This window comes from Salvelinus sp. IW2-2015, linkage group LG32 (assembly GCF_002910315.2).
Source record: "Salvelinus sp. IW2-2015 linkage group LG32, ASM291031v2, whole genome shotgun sequence".
NCBI classification, from domain to species: Eukaryota; Metazoa; Chordata; class Actinopteri; order Salmoniformes; family Salmonidae; genus Salvelinus; species Salvelinus sp. IW2-2015.
In genome coordinates this window covers 38,325,142-38,342,121 of record NC_036871.1, presented here as the reverse complement: position 1 = coordinate 38,342,121, position 16,980 = coordinate 38,325,142, and the positions used below count along the sequence as shown (strand labels likewise).

Genomic DNA, 16,980 nt, shown 5'->3' with positions numbered 1-16,980 from the left:
CTTTTTGCCATTGTTGTTAATACAATACATTTATAAACATAAGAATGAGTGTGTGTGTTTTTGTCACAACCCGGCTCGTGGGAGGTACAAAGAGCTCTTATAGGACCAGGGCACAAATAATAATAAATAATAATCAATAATTTTGCTCTTTAACCATCTTACATATAAAACTTATTTGTTCATCAAAACATTGTGAATAACTCATACAGGTTAATGAAAAGGGTGTGCTTGAAAATATACTCATAATTCTGCAATGTTGGGTTGTATTGGAGAGAGTCTCCGTATTAAATCATTTCCCACACACAGTCTGTGCCTGTATTTAGTTTTCATGCTAGTGACTGCCGAGAATCCACTCTCACATAGGTACGTGGTTGCAAAAGGGATCAGTGTCTTAACAGGGCGATTTGCCAAGGCAGGATACTCTGAGCGCAGCCCGATCCAGAAACCCTGACAGTGGTTCTGATTAAATTCAGGAGCCTCTGGCATTGCACGTACGCCTGGGGGGGTAACCATACTCTATCAATCATGTATCATAAATAATACTACTTTAGGATATATACTGTAGCATTTGGGAAGTCATCAACAGCTGTTGTTTAAATTCAGCCCACAATACATATACAGTGGGGAGAACAATATTTGATACACTGCCGATTTTGCAGGTTTTCCTACTTACAAAGCATGTAGAGGTCTGTAATTTTTATCATAGGTACACTTCAACTGTGAGAGACGGAATCTAAAACAAAAAATCCAGAAATCACATTGTATGATTTTTAAGTAATTAATTTGCATTTTATTGCATGACATAAGTATTTGAATACATCAGAAAAGCAGAACTTAATATTTGGTACAGAACCTTTGTTTGCAATTACAGAGATCATACGTTTCCTGTAGTTCTTGACCAGGTTTGCACACACTGCACCAGGGATTTTGGCCCACTCCTCCATACAGACCTTCTCCAGATCCTTCAGGTTTCGGGGCTGTCACTGGGCAATACGGACTTTCAGCTCCCTCAAAGATTTTCTATTGGGTTTCAGGTCTGGAACTGGGGCTAGGTCACTCCAGGACCTTGAGATGCTTCTTACTGAGCCACTCACTTAGTTCCCCTGGCTGTGTGTTTCGGGTCGTTGTCATGCTGGAAGACCCAGCCACGACCCATCTTCAATGCTCTTACTGAGGGAAGGAGGTTGTGGCCAAGATCTCGCGATACATGGCCCCATCCATCCTCCCCTCAATACGGTGCAGTCGTCCTGTCCCTTTGCAGAAAAGCATCCCCAAGAATGATGTTTCCACCTCCATGCTTCACGGTTGGGATGCTGTTCTTGGGGTTGTACTCATCCTTCTTCCTCCAAAACCGGCGAGTGGAGTTTAGACCAAAAGCTCTATTTTTTGTCTCATCAGACCACATGACCTTCTCCCATTCCTCCTCTGGATCATCCAGATGGTCACTGGCAAACTCAGACGGGCCTGGACATGCGCTGGCTTGAGCAGGGGGACCTTGCTTGCGCTGCAGGATTTTAATCCATGAAGGTGTAGTGTGTTACTAATGGTTTTCTTTGAGACTGTGGTCCCAGCTCTCTTCAGGTCATTGACTAGGTCCTGCCGTGTAGTTCTGGGCTGATCCCTCACCTTCCTCATGATCATTGATGCCCCACGAGGTGAGATCTTGCATGGAGCCCCATACCGAGGGTGATTGACCGTCATCTTGAACTTCTTCCATTTTCTAATTATTGCGCCAACAGTTGTTGCCTTCTCACCAAGCTGCTTGCCTACTGTCCTGTATCCCATTCCTGCCTTGTGCAGGTCTACAATTTTAGCCCTGATGTCCTTACACAGCTCTTTGGTCTTGGCCATTGTGGAGAGTTTGGAGTCTGTTTGATTGAGTGTGTGGACAGGTGTCTTTTATACAGGTAACGAGTTCAAACAGGTGCAGTTAATACAGGTAATGAGTGGAGAACAGGAGGGCTTCTTAAAGAAAAACTAACAGGTCTGTGAGAGCCGGAATTCTTACTGGTTGGTAGGTGATCAAATACTTATGTTATGCAATAAAATGCTAATTAATTACTTAAAAATCATACAATGTGATTTTCTGGATTTTTGTTTTAGATTCCGTCTCTCACAGTTGAAGTGTACCTATGATAAAAATGACAGACCTATACATGTTTTGTAAGTAGGAAAACCTGCAAAATCGGTAGTGTATCAAATACTTGTTCTCCCCACTGTAGGTTTTCAAGCTTCGGTTGATTTCAAATGGAATCTACAAGTTAGTATTAAATATGTTGCATTCACTTCTCCATCTCAACCAAAAAATAACATTTAAAGAATTGGCTCCGATGTAGCTATCCAAGCAGAAGATCCATCTCCTTTTGAATGTTAATATTTGGTTGTGTTGTCAACCAAACATAATTCAATATTACTTTTGTAAGACGGGCTTAATATTAGGTTATTGAATGTCTTACAAACTAAGTAACAGTATTTATTCAACCTTAAAATGAGTTACACGCCTCTCGAGTGGCGCGGTGGTCTAAGGCACTGCATCGCAGTTGCTAGCTGTGCCACCAGAGATCCTGGTTCGAGTCCAGGCTCTGTCGCAGGCAGCCGCARCCCGGAGACCCATGGGGCGGCGCACAATTAGCCCAGCGTCGTCCGGGTTAGGGGAAGGTTTGGCCGGCATGGATGTCGTTGTCCCATCGCGCTCTAGCGAATACTGTGGGGGGCCGGGCGCATCCACGCTGACACGGTCACAAGATATACGGTGTTTCCTCCGACACATTGGTGCGGCGGCTGGCTTCCGGGTTAAGCAGGTATTGCGTCAAGAAGCAGTGTGGCTTGGTTGGGTTGTGTTTCGAAGGACGGACGGCTCTCGACCTTCGCCTCTCCCGAGTCCGTACGGGAGTTGCAGCGATGAGACAAGACTAACTACCAATTGGAAACAACGAAATTGGGGAGAAAGGGGTAAAAATATTATATATATATATATATATGTAAATTAAAGTAACACATCCATGGCCACATTTTGAGGTTACTGTAACAATAAATGTCGTCTTATGTAATCATAGAAAGTGTCTGTGGAAATCTTCACAATTACTGAAAGGATCTGAACAGAATTTAAAATGGGATTGATCACTTGCAACATGTACTTTTTAATGTAATCTCAACAAACCGCAAATCGGGTCATTTGGTAAGTACTATTAGATGAAGCACAGTAATAACAAATTAAGTTGTTGTATAAATACAACATAGCTGACATTGTATTCCTATTTGAACTTTGTTGTGTTTTTAAGATGGTTGAAAGCATAGTGATGACACATTGGGAATTCAATAAACTTTTGGCTGTATTCTTTAGTGGGTGACAATAGTTTGGAATCTCATTGATCGACGTATCTACCTAATATTATCCAATTCTCCACGTTGAAATGAGGTGGTGTGCCTAGTGGGATACTTTGTCATGGCAACACAATTTGTTTACTGCAGCATAGTTCAGCGCATGTAGGCATACAGCAAGTATTTTTATTCAAGTCAAATTACATTTTGATATTTTGGGAATTTTAGAATCTCACTGTCTATTTTTTTGGGGGGGGTGATGGTTAGATCTCAAAGATGATCTTATTGAAAAATSTATTGCCCCATTATACCGCCCCCCCCTGTTTATTTTTATTACGAGTTATACATATGGGTGAAACACTGGAATCATCATCATAGATTCTGGTACAGGTGAATCATAATAAAGATTCTGGTACAGGTGAATCACAATAAAGATTCTGGTACAGGTGAATCACAATAAAGGTTCTGGTACAGGTGAATCACAATAAGGATTCTGGTACAGGTGAATCATAATAAGGATTCTGGTACAGGTGAATCATAATAAGGATTCTGGTAATGGTGTATTATGCCATATAACGATCTGGTAACAGCGGTGAATCATAATAAAGATGTGTCTGGTAAAGGTGAATCTAATAAGTTCTGACTAGGAATTCAAACTGGTACAGGTGAATCATAATAAAGATTCTGTCAGTGGTGAACATCATAAGTAGATTCTGGTCAGCGTGAAATCAAATCAATAGATTCTGGTAAGGGTGAATCAATAATAAAGATTCTGGCATCACAGGTGGAAATCACAATAAGATTCTGGTAGCAGGTGATTCACAATAAGGATTCTGGTAGCAGGTGAATTCCACATTAAAGGTTTGGTACACGGTGAATCACAAATAAAGGTTCTGGTACAGGTGAATCATAATAAAGGTTCTGGTACAAGGTGAATCACAATAAGGTTCTGGTGCAGGTGAATAATAATAAGATTCTGGTGCAGGTGAATCATAATAAAGATTCTGGTGACAAGGTAGTGATTCACAATAAAGATTCTGGTACAATGATTCACTAATAAGAAATTCTTGGTACAGGTGATTCACAAATAAAGATTCTGGTACAGTGTAACTGCGACAAATGATTCTGGTACAGGTGAATCACAATAGATTCTGGTACAGGTGAATCAACATAAGATTCTGGTACAAGGTGAATCATAATAAAGATCTGGTACGTGAATCATATAAAGATTCTGGTAACAGGTGAATCACCATTTGATCTCTCGTACAGATGAATCATCATTTGATTCTGATACAGGTGATCATTTGTCTCTCAATAATTACCGAGAGTTATCTAGTTCAATTGGGCCTCCAGTTTCGATCAGCTGTGGCCAGGCAACCCCTATCATCCAACAGTGTACCTATTCCCTATTATAGTGTTCTACGTTCACTAAGACCTGCACTTTGTCCACTTTCCAACACTAGTCACTGTCACACACACTGGACTGGATTAAGATTCTCAATTGGAATGCTGGGTATAAATACTACTGTGCCTGGCTCTGGCAGAGAGAGGTCTGTCCCAAATGGTATCCTACTGTTGACCATCGCCCTTAAGACTCTATATAGGGAATAGGATGCCATTTGGTACACAGGAAGTGTCCACATTTCTGCTGGGAACTGGGTGTATCTGTGGTGGCCTGGCTTTCCAGGGGTCACTGGCTGGCTGGCTGACTGCTTTCTGGGTCACTGACTGACTGACTGCTGCTGTCCCGCCCTGTGTATTATCTCTGTCTGGTTCAGTTTACTGCCACCCTGACACACCACAACCCCACTGTCTCCTCATGTTTCAGCACTTCCGCTTCACTCCTTCAGTATCACTCTCTCCCTCTCTCTTTCTCTGTTTAACTATCTCTTCTCTGTTTCTCTCTGTTTTACTATCTCTTCTCTCTTTCTCTGTTTAACTATCTCTTCTCTGTTTTCTCTGTTTTACTATCTCTTCTCTCTTTCTCTGTTTTACTATCTCTTCTCTCTCTTCTCTTTTACTATCTCTTCTCTCTTCTCGTCTCTCTTTCTCTGTTTTACTATCTTCTCTCTCTCTCTCTCTGTGTGTGTCCGGCAACAAGATGTAACTCCTGCCATAAGAGTTGTAGGACTCTGCTCAGTATGCTAGCCCCTATCACACATCTGACTGACCAGTATGCTATCCCCATCACACACCTGACTGACCAGTATGCTAGCCCCTATCACACACCTGACTGACCAGTATGCTAGCCCCTATCACACACCTGACTGACTAGTATGCTAGCCCCTTCACCTACTGTATCACACATCTGACTGACCAGTATGCTAGCCCCTATCACACACCTGACTGACCAGTATGCTAGCCCCTATCACACACCTGACTGACCAGTATGCTAGCCCCTATCACACATCTGACTGACCAGTATGCTAGCCCCATTCACCTATCACACACCTGACTGACCAGTATGCTAGCCCCTTCACCTACTGTATCACACACCTGACTGACTAGTATGCTAGCCCCTTCACCTACTGTATCACACATCTGAATGACCAGTATGCTAGCCCCTATCACACATCTGACTGACCAGTATGCTAGCCCCCTATCACCTACTGTATCACACACCTGACTGACCAGTATGCTGCCAAATTAACCCTGATTCAGATGACCACCCTACCATGCTAGATTACGGAGACGTGATTTATAGATCGGCAGGTAAGGGTGCTCTTCAGCGGCTAGATGTTCTTTACCATTCGGCCATCAGATTTGCCACCAATGCTTCTTATAGGACACATCACTGCACTCTATTCTCCTCTGTAAACTGGTCATCTCTGTACAGTCGTGGCCAAAAGTTTTGAGAATGACACAAATATTAATTTTCACAAAGTTTGCTGCTTCAGTGTCTTTAGATATTTTTGTCAGATGTTACTATGGAATACTGAAGTATAATTGCAAGCATTTCATAAGTGTCAAAGGCTTTTATTGACAATTACATGAAGTTGATGCAAAGAGTCAATATTTGCAGTGTTGACCCTTCTTTTTCAAGACCTCTGCAATCCGCGGCCTGGCATGCTGTCAATTAAATTGTGGGCCACATCCTGACTGATGGCAGCCCATTCTTACATAATCAATGCTTGGAGTTCTCAGAATTTGTGGGGTTTTGTTGTTTCCACCCGCCTCTTGAGGATTGACCACAAGTTCTCAATGGGATTAAGGTCTGGGGAGTTTCCTGGCCATGGACCCAAATATCGATGTTTTGTTCCCCGAGCCACTTTTGCTTATGGCAAGGTGCTCCATCATGCGGAAAAGGCATTGTTCGTCACCAAACTGTTCCGGATGGTTGGAGAAGTTGCTCTCGGAGGATGTGTTGGTACCATTCTTTATTCATGGCTGTGTTCTTAGGCAAAATTGTGAGTAAGCCCACTCACTTGGCTGAGAAGCAACCCCACGCATGAATGGTCTCAGGATGCTTTACTGTTGGCATGACACAGGACTGATGGTAGCGCTCACCTTGTCTTCTCCGGACAAGCTTTTTTTCCGGATGCCCCAAACAATCGTAAAGGGGATTCACAGAGAAAATGACTTTACCCCCAGTCCTCAGCGGTCCGATCCCGTGTACCTTTTGCAAAATATCAGTCTGTCCCTGATGTTTTTCCTGGAGAGAAGTGGCTTCTTTGCTGCCCTTCTTGACACCAGGCCATCCTCCAAAAGTCTTCGCCTCACTGTGCGTGCAGATGCACTCACACCGGCCTGCTGCCATTCCTGAGCAAGCTCTGTACTGGTGTTGCCCCGATCCCGCAGCTGAATCAACTTTAGGTGACGGCCCTGGCGCTTGCTGGACTTTCTTGGGAGCCCTGAAGCCTTCGTCACAACAATTGAACTGCTCTCCTTGAAGTTCTTGATGATCCGATAAATGGTTGATTTAGGTGCAATCTTACTGGCAGCAATATCCTTGCCTGTGAAGCCCTTTTTGTGCAAAGCAATGATGACGGCACGTGTTTCCTTGCAGGTAACCATGTTTGACAGAGGAAGAACAATGATTCCAAGCACCACCATCCGTTTGAAGCTTCCAGTCTGTTATTCGAACTCAGTCATCATGACAGAGTGATCTCCAGTCTTGTCCTCGTCAACACACCTGTGTTAACGAGAGAATCACTGACATGATGTCAGCTGGTCCTTTTGTGGCAGGGCTGAAATGCAGTGGAAATGTTTTGGGGGGGGGATTCAGTTCATTTGCATGGCAAAGAGGGACTTTGTAATTAATTGCAATTCATCTGATCACTCTTCATAACATTCTGGAGTATATGCAAATTTCCATCATACAAACTGAGGCAGCAGACTTATTGAAAATTAATTAATTAATAATTAATTMATATTTGTGTCATTCTCAAAACTTTTGGCCACGACTGTATACCCGTTGCAAGACACACTGGTTGATGCTTATTTATAAAACCCTCTTAGGCCTCACTCCCCCATATCTGAGATATCTACTGCAGCCCTCATCCTCCACATACAACACCCGATCTGCCAGTCACATTCTGTTAAAGGTCCCCAAAGCACACACATCCCTGAGTCGCTCCTCTTCAGTTCGCTGCAGCTAGCGACTGGAACGAGCTGCAACAAACACTCAAACTGGACAGTTTTATCTCAATCTCTTCATTCAAAGACTCAATCATGGACACTCTTACTGACAGTTGTGGCTGCTTTGTATGATGTATTGTTGTCTCTACCTTCTTGACCTTTGTGATGTTGACTGTGTCCAATAATGTTTGTACCATGTTTTGTGCTGCTACCATGTTATCATGTTGTGTTGCGACCATGCTGTGTTATGTGTTGCTGCCTTGCTATGTTGTCGTCTTAGGTCTCGCTTTATGTAGTGTTGTCTCTCTCTTGTTGTGATGTGTGTTTTGTCCTATATTTATATTGTATTTATTGATTTATTTTAATCCCAGGCCCCCGTCCCCGCAGGAGGACTTTTGCCTTTTGGTAGACCGTCATTGTAAATAAGAATTTGTTCTTAACTGACTTGCCTAGTTAAATAAATAAAATGCTCTCCCCTTCACCTATCACACACCTGACTGACCAGTTGACCCCAGGTCCAGTACACACACAGCTGAGAGGAGAGTCTTATGTCTAACAATAAAACAATTAAATCAACTTTTTTTTTTTAATTGCTCAGAACTGCTATTAGTAATTTTGGAAAAGGGCTCTTACAGATTGACTGATGCTCGTAATTGACACCTAAGTATTGTGATAATATCATATCGTGAGGTTCCAGGCAAATCCCTGCACTATAATCCATAGACCTAGGCTAGTTGTTGAAGATAAAAACCTGCAGAATCCCTATTGGACAGACCTATGTAACACAAATTGAGCATCTGACCAAATGACTTGAGATTATAGGTCTGGGATGGTGAGGTTATAGTCTTGAGTTAATGTATTGATTTAGTTACAAAAGTTACAGCCTCAGCCCCCCGTACCAAATAAGTGACTTGACTCTGATGATAGCGCTAACTTCCGTATTAGAATAGAATGTGGGCAACAACCAATGACAGCACTTAATACTAGAATGTGGGTAATAACAGCCAATAATGGTGCTGAATATTAGAATGTGGGTAAAAGCATGTCTTTGGTAACAGCCAGATATATGGTTACCGAACTAACTGTCAGAGGCATAGGTTTAATCAAATCAAGACCCACAACCACATATTTTGCTGTGATGAAGTTTATTATCTCAACTATTCTGGTCTATTTTGATTCTAGGCCTTTGTCTCATTAAAAAAAAAAAACTTTACCCCAAAACTGGTTTTGCAATTTAAGATGACCAAATATTACACAATTCGCTGTGTGCAATTATCTTTCTCTGAACTATGCATAGCGTATTGTACAACCATCTCATGAATTAGCTGTATCTATTGTCAGTAGTGGTGCGTGCGTAAAATCACTGAGGAAGCCATGCCAAGCCATATTCCAACCTATGTTGTGATAATTGTGTGATAACCCATTTCTTCATATGTCACTGTAATATACAATAAGGCCTTGACAACAGTCACACAGTGGCGGAATAAATTCAACTACACCTACCTTTGTTTCATCACAAAACCGGAGAGCAACATCTGTCTGGTGAAGTCCACAAAGCAAATATTGCATGTAACACACAGTTCTATCAGCTGCGGTATGGTCAAGCAAGTTCATGTTTTCGAGAGGTTACTAAACAACTAGTGATTTAGAAGCACAGAGTTACCGTGAGTCAGCACAAAGACAACAGGAGCCCTGCCTCTGCTATTCCAGCACCAATTAAACATCAAATCAACAGGGCTATATATGCTTTGTTTAATACACTGAAAACAAACTTAAAGATACCAAAAACAATTTAGTCCAATCAATGTTGCTAAATACAGTATCATGTGGTTGTCCATTGTACTGATTTGTGTGTGTGTGTGTGTGTGTGTGTGTGTGTGTGTGTGTGTGTGTGTGTGTGTGTGTGTGTGTGTGTGTGTGTGTGTAAAACAAATGTTGACTCCCCCTATTTGTAGACCAGCTGAACGCCATCCTCCTCTCTTTCATGTTGACGAAATGGTCTATGGCTCTGTCACACAGTACACTTTTAGTTTTTGTTGTCATAGGCTAGCAAGCATTTTAGTTAGGTGGCCTAACTTCCTTGCATGGGCAACAATGAACCAGCTAAGTCAGCTAGCTAGGTAACATGAGCCTACTACACTACATCTATGTTACATAAATCAAATCAAAATCACATTTTATTGGTCACATACACATGGTTAGCAGATGTTAATGCGAGTGTAGCGAAATGCTTGTCCTTCTAGTTCTGACAGTGCAGTAATATCTAACAAGTAATCTAACAATTCCCCAACAAGTACCTAATACACACCAATCTCAAGGGGTGAATGAGAATATGTACATATAAGTATTTGGATGAGCGATGGGCGAGCTGCATAGGCAAGATGCAGTAGATGGTATAGAGTACAGTATTTACATGTGATATGAGTAATGTAAGATATGTAAAAATCATTAAAGTGGCATTATTTAAAGTGGCCAGTGATCGGATCTCAATATAGGCAGCAGCCTCTCTGAGTTAGTGATGGCTGTTTAGCAGTCTGATGGCCTCGAGATAGAAGCTGTGTTTCAGTCTCTCTGTCCCAGCTTTGATGCACCTGTACTGACCATGCCTTCTGGATGATAGCGGTGGGAACAGGTAGTGGATCGGGTGGTTGATGTCCTTGATGATCATTTTGGCCTTCCTGTGACATCGGGTGCTGTAGGTGTCGTGGAGGGCAGGTAGTTTTCCCCCGGTGATGCGTTGTGCAGACCGCACCTCCCTCTGGAGAGCCTTGCGGTTGAGGGCGGTGCAGTTGCCGCACCAGGCGGTGATACAGCCCGACAGGATGCTCTCGGTTGTGCATCTGTAAAAGTTTGTCAGGGTTTTGGGTGACAAGCCAAATTTCTTCAGCCTCCTGAGGTTGAAGAGGCCCTGTTTGTGCCTTCTTCACCACACTGTCTGTGTGGGTGGACCTTTTCAGTTTGTCTGTGGTGTGTACGCCAATTAATTTTCCACCTTCCCCACTGCTGTCCCTTCGATGTGGATAGGGGGGTGCTCCCTCTGCTGTTTCCTGAAGTCCACGATCATCTCCTTTGTTTTGTTGACATTGAGTGTGAGGTTATTTTCCTGACACCACATTCCGAGGGCCCTCACCACCTCCCTGTAGGCCGTCTCGTCGTTGTTGGTAATCAAGCTCACTACTGTTGTGTCGTCTGCAAACTTGATGATTGAGTTGGAGGCATGCATGGCCACCCAGTCGTAGGTGAACAGGGAGTACAGGAGGGGGCTGAGCACGCACCCTTTTGGGGCCCCAGTGTTGAGGATCAGCGAAGTGGAGATGTTGTTTCCTACCTTCACCACCTGGGGGCGGCCCGTCAGAATGTCCAGGACCCAGTTGCACAGGGCGGGGTTGAGACCCAGGGCCTCCAGCTTGATGATGAGCTTGGATGGTACTATGGTGTTGAATGCTGAGTTATAGTCAATGAACAGCATTCTTACATAGGTATTCCTCTTGTCCAGGTGGGTTAGGGCAGTGTGCAGTGTGATGGCGATTGCGTCGTCTGTGGACCTGTTGGGGCAGTATGCAAACTGAAGTGGGTCTAGGGTGGCCGGTGATATGATCCTTGACTAGTCTCTCACAGCACGTCATGATGACAGAAGTGAGTGCTACGGGGCRGTAGTCATTTAGTTCAGTTATCTTTGCTGTATCGAACTTCAATCATGTCAGGCCAGTGGCACAACGTATTCATTCATGGTTAGATCAGAATTGCCGTCATAATCATTGGCCTAACAGAGAATTAAGTCAAAACCATAAATCCAAATCCCGATCTCCATCCATGGCTTAGAAAAGGGTCTATTTAGCAAGCTAGCTACTGCAGGACATCAACACAAGCAGACCAGAAACTTTTTTCTGAAAAAGTTTTGCTAAGGAAGTTATTGGATTGATCTGAAGCCAAATCCAAACTGGCCTCTCTTGGGTGGTGTTTTGCTGCACCAGGACAACCCACAGTTGGCTAATTCTTTAATATATATAAAAAAAATTATCAAGGGAGGCCGATTTCTTGCTGGCATCAATCAATCAATCAATCAAATGCTACGGCGGCAACATGTTATACTCTTTTTGTCCAGACAGCATCAGATACATGGGCTACACATACTGAGACAGAGGGGGCGCTGTTTCCCTCGCTAGTGATGGTTTCTCGAGTGAGGTTCAGCCGCTTCCGTCATGACAACGCAGAGAGACGAATGAGAAATTATTTCATCATTTTTATTGGTCAAATATTTTTGGAAGCCTGGCTTCCCTTGGTATCCATGAATACATGCCACTGTCTATTGTATTTAACCATTTATCAATGTTAGTCAGTTGAGAATCGTTTCCCATTTGTAGAAATGATCGCCAACTCGCCAAGATATCATAAATATTTTCTCGGTAATCTGCTTAAGTTACTGACAGCTTCTTAATCAGGTTTATGGGGTTCTTAATTATGTTAATCGTGTTAATCATGTTAATTCATTCACCATTCACAACAAAACAATTATTTCCCCTGAGGGGATAAATAAAGTGGTATTGAAATAAAGATAAGTCAAGTGTGTTAATGACTGAGGTTGAATGTATTTTAAAGTAGGTCCTATAAAGATGTAGTAAGAAAAATAAACGATAAACTACGGTAGGCTATTTCTCTATATATACATACCTGCTCTTTCCATGACGGACTGACCAGGTGAAAGATATGATCCCTTATTGATGTCACTTGTTAAATCCACTTCAATCAGTGTAGATGAAGGGGAGGAGACAGTTTTTAAGAAGGAATTTTTAAGCCTCGAGACAATTGAGACATGGATTATGTACAGTATGTGTGTCATTCAGAGGGTGAATGGACAAGACAAAAAGTTGAAGTGCCTTTGAATGGTAGTAGGTGCCAGGTGCACCAGTTTGTGTCAAGAACTGCAACGCTGCTGGGTTTTTCCACGAAGAAACCGTTTCCTGAATATCAAGAATGGTCCACCACCCAAAAGACATCTAGCAAATTTAACACAACTGTGGGAAGCTTTGGAATCAGTATGTGCCAGCGTCCCTGTGGAACGCTTTTCGACACCTTGTAGATTCCACGCCCCCAACGAATTGACTGGCCGAAGGGGGTGCAACTCATTATTAGGAAGGTGTTCCTAATGTTTGTTATACTCAGTGTAGGTTGAATGTCATTTGTAAAAAGCTGAACTCTGAGACGTATATTAGTTGCGGAGCCTAACTGATCATTAATGTGACCCCAAAAATAATAACTTTACATGAATAGGATAATAGATCATGTGCTCATTCTGGTTATTCTTCTAAAGTGGTTGGTTGTTGAATATTGGTTAAAGAAGTCCATAGAAATTAGATGGACAGCACACCAAAAAATGTCTTGAGTTAGACGATTTATGTTTGGTATGCTATCCTTAACTTAGTTCCATCTCTAATCAGTTTGTTTGTCTCTTCTCCTCTTCCCCTGAAGTCTCCACTGGAATCTGCTCCAGTAAGGACATCCGGAACAACGTGACCAACCTGCGCTCCCTGGAGAACTGCACGGTCATCGAGGGCCACCTGAAAATCATCCTCATGTTCAAGACCAAGCCCGAGGACTTCAGGGGTCTCAGTTACCCAAAACTGACAGTGGTCACAGACTTCCTGCTCCTGTTCAGGGTCTACGGTATGGAGAGTCTCAAAGACCTCTTCCCCAACCTCACTGTGATCCGAGGTAACAACCTGTTCTTCAACTACGCTCTGGTCTTCTTTGAAATGCTGCAGCTCAGGGATATCGGTCTCCATAGCCTGATGAACATCACCCGAGGAGCGGTGAGGATCGAGAAGAACCCGGACCTCTGCTACCTCTCCACCCTGGACTGGTCCAAGATCCTGGACACGGTGGAGGACAACTACATTGTGTCAAATAAGAACGACAGGGAGTGCGGGGACGTGTGTCCCGGGGCGCTGGCCAAGGGGAAGGCTACCTGTCAACAGACCACCATCAATGGGAACTTCAACGAACGTTGCTGGACGCACAAGCACTGCCAGAGAAGTAAGTCACTGGGTTCTTTTATTTAAAAAATAAAATAAAAATGTTATTTATCCTGGAAGTTCCATTGAGGTCAGAAGGCCTTTTTTACGAGGGAGATGATGGTGGGAGTGTTTTTAAATGCATGTAAAAATGGCACACTAGGAAAGATGATTGACCTTGTGGTTGTTGTCTTCCTTTTCTGCAGTTATTTCCATGTTTTCCATGCTCTGTTGTCCCTGCCATAACTTGCTGTGCACAGCGCTGGTTTTAATGTGTCGGGTTGTTTATGTTTGTGTAGTAGTCTGGCACCATGTTGATTTTGCTTCTCCTTCAGTGTTGTGCTATTTATAAGTGAAAGTATATCAGTGAATGTATCTGATTGAGGGAGGGAGCAGGTGAGAGGGGAGGGAGGGAGAGGAACGGAGAGAGAGGGAGAGGAAGGAGAGAGAGAGAGAGAGAGGGGAGGGAGAGAGAGAGAGGGAGGGGAGAGAGAGAGGGAGGGGGGAGAGAGCGAACACGAACTACTCGGGTTTACAGTGATGTCACTTAATAATCAGAGACCCAGTCTCCAGGAAGTCAGATTACGGTGAAGAGTTGTTGGAAAGTGAGGTGTGTGTGTGCGTCAGACAGACAGGCAATGCTGCTGTGGTCTTGCCAAGGAACACACACTCTCTGTCTCTCTCTGTCTCTCTCTGTCTGTGTGCTCTACTAGACCTGAGTGTTGTTGTCTCAGTCTAGTCAGACATGACCTGTAGAGAGACTCTGTAGTGGAGTCTAGTCAGACATGACCTGTAGAGAACTCGTAGTGGAGTCTAGTCAGACATGACTGTAGAGAGATCTGTAGTGGAGTCTAGTCAGACGATACCTGTAGAGGACTCTGTAGTGGAGTCTAGTCAGACATGACCTGTAGAAGAGACTCTGTAGTGGAGTCTAGTCAGACATGACCTGTAGAGAGACTCTGTAGTGGAGTCTAGTCAACATGAACTCTGTAGAGAGACTCTGTAGTGGAGTCTAGTCAGACATGGACCGTAGAGAGACTCTGTAGTGGAGTCTAGTCAGACATGACCTGTAGAGAGACTCTGTAGTGGAGTCTAGTCAGACATGACCTGTAGAGAGACTCTGTAATGGAGTCTAGAGATGCACAAACACACGCTTACGCACAGGTGTTGATGTCATTTCCTGAGTGTAGACAGGCCGACAGACTAGTAGCTACTGAACCTGAGAAACCTTCATTGCCTCCCAAATTGCACCCTATTGCCTCTATACATAGTGCACTACTTGGTTCCATTTGGGACATGTACTCCTGCCTGCTGCTGAGGCTGTTTCTCCTTCTGAAGTGGGTTTGCTGTAAAACCAGGATTAAYGCTGTCGGCCTGTCAGCCAAATCCGCTTTCAGCCTGAACTGAAAGTGGATAATGTAACGTAAAGGTCTAACTAGGGCTGGGCGATATGGCCAAAATATCATATCACAATATTTTTTACGTTTTTTWWAATGTTTTTGAATAATAAAAGTTCTAAATATGCTTTATGAGTAGCTCATGACYCTAGGGTGGCAACACATACAWTATAAGTGATTTCAATGGGGGCTTTGTCCATTCTGATGTATTATACTGTTTAATCAAACTTCACCAAAGATAATTTTCAACGTTTTCATTMATTTCTGTATTTCCTGCACTCATTTGAGATCACCACATAGAGCAGCAAGCTATGGGCAAATTATCTAGGCCTTATTTTGTTAACCAAATATTGCAATTGCGTTTTGACTTGTGGGTTAGACCAAAACACTTGGGTTAACTGCTGTTGTCATGGAAATATAATGATTTTTCTAATTCTATAGTTAGCATTTAATAGTGGTTACTTTGAATCAAGGGTTTGACATGACAATGAATGAAAATGCCAGGGAGGAGTTATTGTGACGGGATAGGAACCAAAGTGTTGGTCAGTGTTTCCTAGGCCAATCCTATAATCTTGGGCTATGGTAAATGTTTTCTCTTACTTCATGTAGCTAATATATTCATGCTTCGCCTAATCCTCGTTGGTTTAGAYGATACTATTGCACAAACAACATGCTGATTTAGGYCTAYACCAGAGCTGGTATCAGGCTGTATTAGCTAGCTAGCTACATATGCTCTGAATAAGTACATTTATTAGCTAGCTAGCCAGCTGACTAGAGATTAGCATTAGCGGCTAATACACTTTATTTTAGCCACAACTTGCTAAGAAAAGACAAACTAGCTGTTTGCAGACAGTAAGATATATAAGCTAATAGTGTAATTATAGAACGCTTGTGGATTTATATAAAGAAGCAAAGTGGAAAGCAGCATTGTTGTCATCAACATCTCGTTGCATCTGCTGAATTGACCATGCAGACTGATGGTCGGGAACTGCGCTCCTTGGAACACGTTTCTTCTCTCTGTCTCTCTGTGTCCTTTCAGCCATGACATGTACTTCTACTGTAAATATGAATGAACTACGTCTCGAGATTGAGTTGTGTTTTAACGCCTGTTGTTGTGATGACCAGTATCTTGGTATAATTTATTTTAAATGAACRTACCCAACCCCAGTCTGTACTCGATCTAGAGTCTGTGGTTCCTTATTAACCTTGACTTGACCTATGTTTGGTTTTCAGCTGTTTGAATAAATAGTAGCGAACTGCCTCAGTAGTGAGTCAGACTCTGTAATCTTGTGGTGTCGACCCTGTGGTTTCAGGCCTGCTTTCACTAAAGCATGAAAAGATATGTTAAGCCCCAGGTCTAACCACACAACATGGAGGGAGGGGAGCGAGACAGGAGAGAGAGAGRCATGCCCTTGTGYCCTGCTCAGATATTGAGCTCATTCAGACATCCATTGGCTAGCTCATCATAACACTAGCCTATGAGCCCTAATCAAAAGTAGTGCACTAAATAGGGAATAGGGTGCTAAAGTAGTGCACTAAATAGGGAATAGGGTGCTATTAGGGTTGTACATTTTGGGGAATATTCAGAGATTGAAACTTTCCACAGGAATTTATGGGAATTAACGGAAATATATGCAAATTAATATTAATACCATTTAAATGTAGATGTTTTT

General features: G+C 42.9%; 1 pseudogene; it reads left to right on the top strand.

Annotated features, from left to right (window-relative positions):
* LOC139023441 (insulin receptor pseudogene) overlaps positions 1-16,655 on the top strand; it is a 43,513-nt pseudogene extending 26,858 nt beyond the window's left edge.
* The last annotated feature ends 325 nt before the right edge of the window (positions 16,656-16,980 follow it).